Source organism: Adiantum capillus-veneris, chromosome 19 (assembly GCF_014529385.1).
Source record: "Adiantum capillus-veneris isolate H3 chromosome 19, ASM1452938v2, whole genome shotgun sequence".
In the NCBI taxonomy this organism is placed as follows: Eukaryota; Viridiplantae; Streptophyta; class Polypodiopsida; order Polypodiales; family Pteridaceae; genus Adiantum; species Adiantum capillus-veneris.
The window spans coordinates 15,402,419-15,410,245 of record NC_140949.1 but is presented as its reverse complement, the minus strand read 5'-3'; positions in this window follow the sequence as shown (position 1 = coordinate 15,410,245).

Here is a 7,827-nt window from a genome sequence, read left to right as displayed (position 1 = left end):
TTTTCTTCATTGCCTATGGAGAAGCGAACTTTGGGTATCGCCTATGGAATCTTGAAGAGGGTAAAATCTTTAGTAGGGATGGTAAAATATTTAGGAGTACTGACGATCATAAAGCACAAAATGGACCTCAACGGCCACTATGCCAGGATCGTGCACGTCGAGCTCGTCGTGGGAAGTGAACAGGGGGCACCACCTAGCTTTGAGCGGCTAGAACACAGACAACAGTGATTTGAAATAGCACAAATACGACACGTCATAGAGAGAGAGAGAGAGACTAGGAAGAATACTTACCTATTCTCGAGTTTGCCTACAATAGTGCTAAGCATGTCACAATTGGATTTAGTCCTTTCATGCTCGTGGATGGGTTTCAACCTAGGTCACCTGTTACAGTGGGGTTGGTACCCAAAAAGCTCCAACAGGTTAAGGATTTTCTCCAAGACAACCTGGATATGTCAAAACTCGCTCGGAATGTCCAAGAAGCACAAGATCGGTATAAGAAGTATGCTGCTGAGAAACGTCAGCAAGTTACCTTCGAGGAAGGGGAGGAAGTATTTTTACGTGTGCCAGAACATTAAGAAAGTCTGAAAACTAGGCCAACACCTAAATTATCTCCCCGATATTGTGGGTCTTTCAAAATACTCAAGCAAGTAGGTGCTTGTGTCAGATCCTGGGGCTTTTGGGATGGTCCCACAAGGATGTCCTCTTGCATTGTTGTGTCCACTGGATCTGACAAATTGTCTATATCAATTCCTTCCATAGTTGCTGGCCTTGTGCTCAAGTGTGGCTCTTCAGTCTGCTGTTGGCCTTTTAGCTCATCAATCTGCTTTTGATATGCTTTCTTTTCCTGTTCAGCTTGATCCCCCATGGTCACTAAAAGGTCGTTCAATTCAGCATTGGCTTTCTCAGCCTCTTCTAGCTTCTTCTTGGTGTCTTCATTTTCAGTTTGCATCTTCTTGAGATCCTCGTCCATCTTCTTTTTCAGGGCTTCTAGCTCATCTTTCATGGCCTTGTTCTTATCCTCCAAACGGCTTTGCATCACTAGGGAGCCCTCGGTCAGCATCAATATTTGTCTCTTCTCTAGTGTCAACTCCTTTTGGAGTTCCTTCATTTGTTCTTCATACATATCCTTCTCTGAAGCAGTGCTAGTTGAGGCCGCGGCTCTGACTCTTCCCGGAGATGCCCTTAGCCTCTGGATTGTCTGATCTTTCACTTTTATTTGATCTTTCAGCTCTATAACTTCGTCCTGGATGGCCTCATGTTCTAGCTCATCTTTTTCCTTAGCATTACTCAAAGTCTCCACTTCTTTGGACTCATCAGCAAGCTAGAGTGTCAAGTTGTCCCTTTCTTTCTTCGCATCCGTCAGTGATTTGTTGATTTTCTTATACTCCCCATCTGCTCTTTGAAGCTTTTGGTCTGCTACCTGACTCTGACTTTCCATCTCTTGGCATCTTTTTAGTGCAGTGTCCAGATCAGCTTGCAGCTTGGCTTGCTTCTGTGTGTTCTCTTGGTCCTACTTTTGCAGCGAGTCCACCTCGGCTTTGATTTGAACTTCATTTGCTTTGAGATTATCACACTCAATCTCAGTGGCCATAGACCTTGCTCTGAGCCCAGTGAGTCTTTGCATCACCTCATCCCAATCATTGGCTTGTGGCTTTAAATACATTGTATCTGTGGCCATTTCCTTCAACTCCACCAATCAAGGGCTCAGCATATATTCTTTGGGCCTAGTGCTAGACAACTGAAAAGCTGCATGAGCTGCCTCTTCTCGAGAGTATCCAGCAGCTAGTAGATCAAGGAATATTCTATAGTTTTTTGCTTCTGGATCTGGCTTCTCCTCTTTTGGTCCAATTTCTGCCTTCTGCTCTTTTGGTTCAATTTCTACCTTCTGCTCTTTCTCTTTGTTCTCCTCTTCCTTGGAGTCTTGTTGCCCATCAGATTTGTTTAACTCCTTAGTTTGTTGGGGTTGAGGAGGACTAGGAGGAGGTTGATGGTGGGGTTGATGGTTTCTTTTTGAAATCCTGGTCAGCTTTTGTTTTCCTCTCTCTTTCTTCCCCTTGCTGCTCTTCTAGCAGCTGCCACCTCACATCATCAACTTCTTCTTCGATAAAAGGTATGTTTGGGATATTCTCAGCTGTAGCATCTAAGATCTCGAAATTCTTTATATAATCTTCAAAGTGATCCCTTTTAGTCTTTCGAGAAGATCCAGACATAGCCTCAAGTGAGGGCTTCCATAATTTGCTCAAATCCCCTTTTAGCATCCTCTCAGCTCTGAAACTCTCCATTAGTCTTTCCAACCTTGCTGCTTTCTGTGAATTTGTTTCCTTTACTGGCACCTGTAGAGTTTCTTTCTTCCCCTTCTTGGTCTGTGGAGGCTCTTCTGGCACTGTCTCTAAACGGCGCTTCAACCTTGTGGCTACCCTTGGAGCCTTAGGAGGCTCTTCTTCTTTGTCTTCCTTCAGCTTGAGCCAATCATTTTGGGAGGGAGGTAGAGTCCAATTTCCCTTGGCATCCAATGCTTTATAGATGACTTTGGTTATCAACTCACCAGGCACAATATAAGTGGGATTTTTGGTCCCCATTCTCACAAGGTTGTAGTGAATGTAAGCAGCATAGTTAATCTCCCTCGGGCGGCTCTTCTGCATCGCCCAAGTGAAAGTGGTGGCAATAGCTCCAGGTGGCATCCTGTATTTTTGTGGCCGCTTGGTACACATGTGGAAGTACTGATTATATAATTGGCTCATGATGGCCACCTTCGGGTTTGCAATATCTTCAAATGTATCATTATTTTTCTTCTCTGAGTAGACCTTAATGTCATCCCGTCTCTTAGTCACACTGTCTCCTTTGTTAGAGAGGTCAAGTGCTGCTGCCCCCACCTTCTCTATGATGACAATCATCTTATTAGGCTTGCCTTGCAGATCTTTGAGGTTTTGGGGGCCAAATGTGATGGGTCTGGCTTGAAATTTGATATATGAGCTTGTGAAGATGTTATAAAGATACATGGAACTCAAAAACACCAGCTGGAGGTCAAATAGGGCATTTATACATCCTACGCGTAGGATGTCTATTTCACCATTTTTCATATCTGACTCCACAGATAGCTTGGCAATGTGATAATGAGTATATTGTGCAAGTTTCATGTGATTTGGACTAGTTTTGGTAGGTCTATGGCCCTTTATTGCCTCTATGCTCTGACTTTCTTTTTTTTTTTAATGCATATGATGTCAAATCTTGTCCAAATGTGATGAAACTTGATGGCTAGCATGTATAAGCTATGTAGAAGCTGTGTATGAGGTGAGATATTGAGTTGGGTGCCCAAACATGGCCTTGAGACATCCTACGCGTAGGATGTCTCTTGAGGAATTATTTTGGAAGAAGTGTTACTAGTATATGCCCTTAGCCCCCCTGAATCCCCTTTAGGCCAACAAAAAAGTCAAAAAGATAGATAGAAACTCCCTGTTTGGCTTTCAGAGCCTGTGAGTCATTTTCTGACTCTTGGAGTGCTTTTCAGCGATGAAATTTCTTGATGTTGGTCTCCATAGCTTCATGGTTTCTTCGGGAACCTTGCCATATGGTTTTTGTTGGCTTTAGCTTCCCTGGAGCTCCGTTTGGCGATTTGTCGCTTTGGAAGCGCCCATGGTTGCGTTTGCATGCCATCGATGACTTGTGGTGGTCTACCACAATAGGACTTGGTTGTTGATGGTCTAGGCAAGCCGCTCGTGAATTTTGGTGGCAAACGGACATCCGGTTTGGCCGTGAGAGCCAGTTGACGCTTTGTGTGTCCAATGCCGTTTCTGAAGCTTAGTCCCGCTTCGGGTCGCCTTATGGCCATGTGGGCTATATAGACTTGTAGAGCATGTCAAGATGCTCCTACCCATGAGTTTTGGTGGCATTTTGGCGACTTTCCACCGATTTACCACTTGGTGGCCTCTTGCAGAGCTTGTGGTGCCAAGGTTTTTCCCAATGGTTTTTTGTCGCCTTTGTGCATTCAAGAGTGGTCTCCTATGCTAGGGTAAACCCCTTGTGAATGCATATCAAAGTTCATTTGTGATCTTGCCTGAAACTCTTCAATGGGAGGTAAGATCTCATTTTTCTCCTTTCTCGTGCTATTTATTTGGTGGTTCACCCTATTAGCTTCATTTGCTTCCCGGATTTGCTTCCACAAGTCATCTAGACTGTTACAATCCTTACCCATTTCTACCAATGTTTTAGGATGGAAACCATCAATTGTCTTATCTGTTGTATTTGGCACTATGATAGGTTCTCTCCTAGACTCAGAGGCAGTCGTGAGTCTCTCCTTCGTGTCTTCTTGTTTCTCTAGAGTTGGTTTGATAGGGGTTGGAGCTGGTACCTCGTGCCAACTTGCAGGTTTACCAAGTGGATTTTCTATCAAGGATTGGGCTGTTTCAATCATCTTTGACACATTTCCAACCTCTGTTTTTCTATTTTTGCATATGGATAAGTCATTTATCTTTTCTCCTGGTTCTGGTTGTTTTTATCTGGCTTCGTATGCTTTTAAAAGTGCGTCTAGCTACTCATTTGCTTTTTCTACCAGCACTGATCCTCCCGATCCTGCACTTTTGGGTTCTACTCTTTCCTTGGCTCGATTGTAGCAGCGTGTGAACTTAAACTAGTTAGATCCTCTAACCGCTCCAATCTATCCTTTGTGTGTTTTAACTCCTCGGATAGAGCCGTTTGCTCTCGTTCTCAATTGGCTTCCATACACGCCTTTCTAGCTTTCCAAGTGCTTCTTTGATTTTTCATTTCTGCACTTGGGGCATCGGTCTTTGGCTCTTCAATTATAGGTTCATTTGTCATTCTTTGAGCTTGTGCTCGTGTCACTGCTTGAATAGGTATTACTGTCTCATTTTCTGACCCTCCTCTGGAAGGCACTACTTCCAGCATGTTCAAAGTAGTTTTTGCTCATTTGCTCAGGTTCTTAGGGCAATCAGGAATCAAGTGAGTAATTCCACACTCGATGCAATACGCATTGACTCTAATGATTTCATCATGAGGACAGTCTCTTAGCCAATGGTCTCCGCCACACTTGTAGCAGGGTCCCTTACGCTGTTGAGGTGCTCCTTGAGCTCCTCTTTGTTGGTATGCATGCCTCTGCCCGCCCATGCCTCTGTTGGCTATGAACAACAGTGTTCGTTCATCCAAGATGTATCTTCCTTCTCCTACTGCCTATGTAGTTGTTGGTGGTCCGGTACTTCCAATCATGCTCCAAGGTTCTGGTGTTGGGGGTTCTTCCCTTGGATAATAGGCAGGATTTGCTGCATATCCATTGGAATCTTCGTAATATGCATGCATAGGTACCAAAGACTTCTCTTATGGTTCGTTTATCGTTAGTGTGTATCTTATGCCGACCAGTCGTAATCCTGGTAGGGGTGGTTGTTGCCCCAATACTGGTTGTGGTCTTTCAACACCTACAGGTCCTGGTAGGTTGCCTGCTTGATGCCTAGGCATCGGTGGAAGTTGAGGAGATGCTACCTGAGCTTGGGGAGCATAAGGTCGCTCTCTCAAATATCCCTTGTTATAATAACATTCCTCTGTCACATGGTTTGTCCATTTTTGTTCAATAGCACACCACTTTGGCTGCTTAGCCTGAGGCTTGGCATACATATTAATTTTTTTTAGCACTTCTTCCACAAGCTGCTCCTGGATTACTCCATTTTTGGTAGCTAAATTTTTAACCTACACCCTATCTATTCAAGGGGGGGTTCTACTGACATAGCACCAGGTTATGGATACACCAGAAATCCTTGGTTGTGAGAAAACATAAAACTCACGGTTGACGAGTACATCAAAAACTCGAGGTATCATGAGAGGGTCTGTCTAGTTCGGGCTTGAGGGGGGGATTGTTGGGTTCAAGCCCTGTATCGTCTACCTGTGGGTTCAAGCCCTGTATCGTCTACCTGTGGGTTCAAGCCCTGTATCGTCTACTTGAGGGGGGGATTGTTGGGTTCAAGCCCTGTATCGTCTACTTGAGGGGGGGATTGTTGGGTTCAAGCCCTGTATCGTCTACATGTGGGAACGTAACCCTGTAGCATGCAAATACAACTCCACTACTTTTAGCAGTGTGCATGGCACTTTTTATTTATATTTTAAGGTTTTAAGAAAGTATCATCAATCAATAATAGCGTGCAATTTTTTGATGTGTCGACTCCTGCTCTCCCTCTCTCTCATACACCCCTTTCTTTGTTCTCGTTTGCTGCACGTTGCACCTCAAGACCATGGCTCTTCTCAGGTAGCATCCACCATAGCCCAAAGCCTAACAAAACATACCTATAGACCAATTGACGTGAAGAGTTCTTCAAATCCACATGCTTGCTTGGGGCGGTTCCTACATTCATCTCTTTTTGGAAGTCATAAAATAGCACACCTCAGTACCTACTCACAATGTCACTACAATCCAAGACTTGTTGCAAAAGTCTTGTGGCATCTTCTAAAAGTTTATCAATCCATACCTTTTTGGCCAGCCAAGAAATGTATTGATGGTCTCCAGGTGGCATACCATAGCTTTGACAAAAAATTTCATCCTGGCCCAACATTTTTAGCATCCTTAATTTTAGCTCAATTGAGCATGAGGCGGACAAAATGGAGTACAACTTTTCAATAGAAAGTTTGAATCTCCCATCTTAAAAAGGAAGCTTCCATAACATTTCAAACCATTTTTTTCTGTTAGCAGGAGACCACTGAGAGATTCTACATCAAAAACAAAAAAAAAATCTAATAAATTCAAAACACATTCTTATCAAGTTTAAAACTTCAAAACTCACCCGTGTCATTTTTATGATGTAAGTCTTTATCACACTTTTTTGTGTTGTAATAGTTGCCCTCAAATGATCATCCTTTAGTAAATTTGGAGGTATCTTGTTACAAACCAACTCATAACCTTTTTTCCACTTTCCTTACAATTAAAAACAAGGCATTAAATTTAACTCACTATAAAGATACATAGAAAATAATTCAATGCAAAACCAATAAAGCACATTAAATTTTACCCCATAAACCAAACGACCGAGGATTGGTTGAGTAAGAGGATACCAAACTCTCTTTCCACTAATAGCCTCTTGTGCTCTTGTTCTTACCATAGACTTTTTCTTAGCTTCATCAAAATCTTATGAAAAATTCTTTTCATCACAAGCACATAGTGTACTAGTATGGAATAAATAATCTTTCAAATTGGTCTTAATTATGGTTGCTTCATTCAATCTAAAAATAAAATACAAAATCATACTCATAGCAATCAATTTGAAAACCAAGAATGGAAAGAGAAGGATAACTCACATGTTCAATCTTAGTAGTGTAGCCACTAACTTGAGTTTATCATTCGGCGAAGGTACTATGAATTGAGCTTGAACTCGTATATGCTGATGGCCGGAAATAACATGCCATATGGGGTGGCCTCTACACCACACATAGCCTGAACATCCCCAAGCATCATCTCAAGGTAGGAGTAATCCTATAGGTAGAGAGGGGCACCACCTAGCATAAGTGCGGCTAGGATGCAGCCATACATGACCTAGGGTAGAAAAAGTGAGATGCCCTCTAGGTAACCAACATGAAATGATGATACAGCAACCGTCCACATGTAGAAAATTCCTAGTCAACAGTTAGGAGTGTGTGTACGAGGGAGGTATGTGACAAGGTCGGTATGGAGCATACTAACTGATTGGAGAGGCTGCACGTGATGGAGCACAAGCAAGGTGATATACAAGAGACGAAACATTCCGCGAATATGGAAAAACAAAACTAAGGTGAACAGAGAATGAACCCCAAAGATCAAGACAACATTGCACCCTTTTATTGGAGATGATGATACTT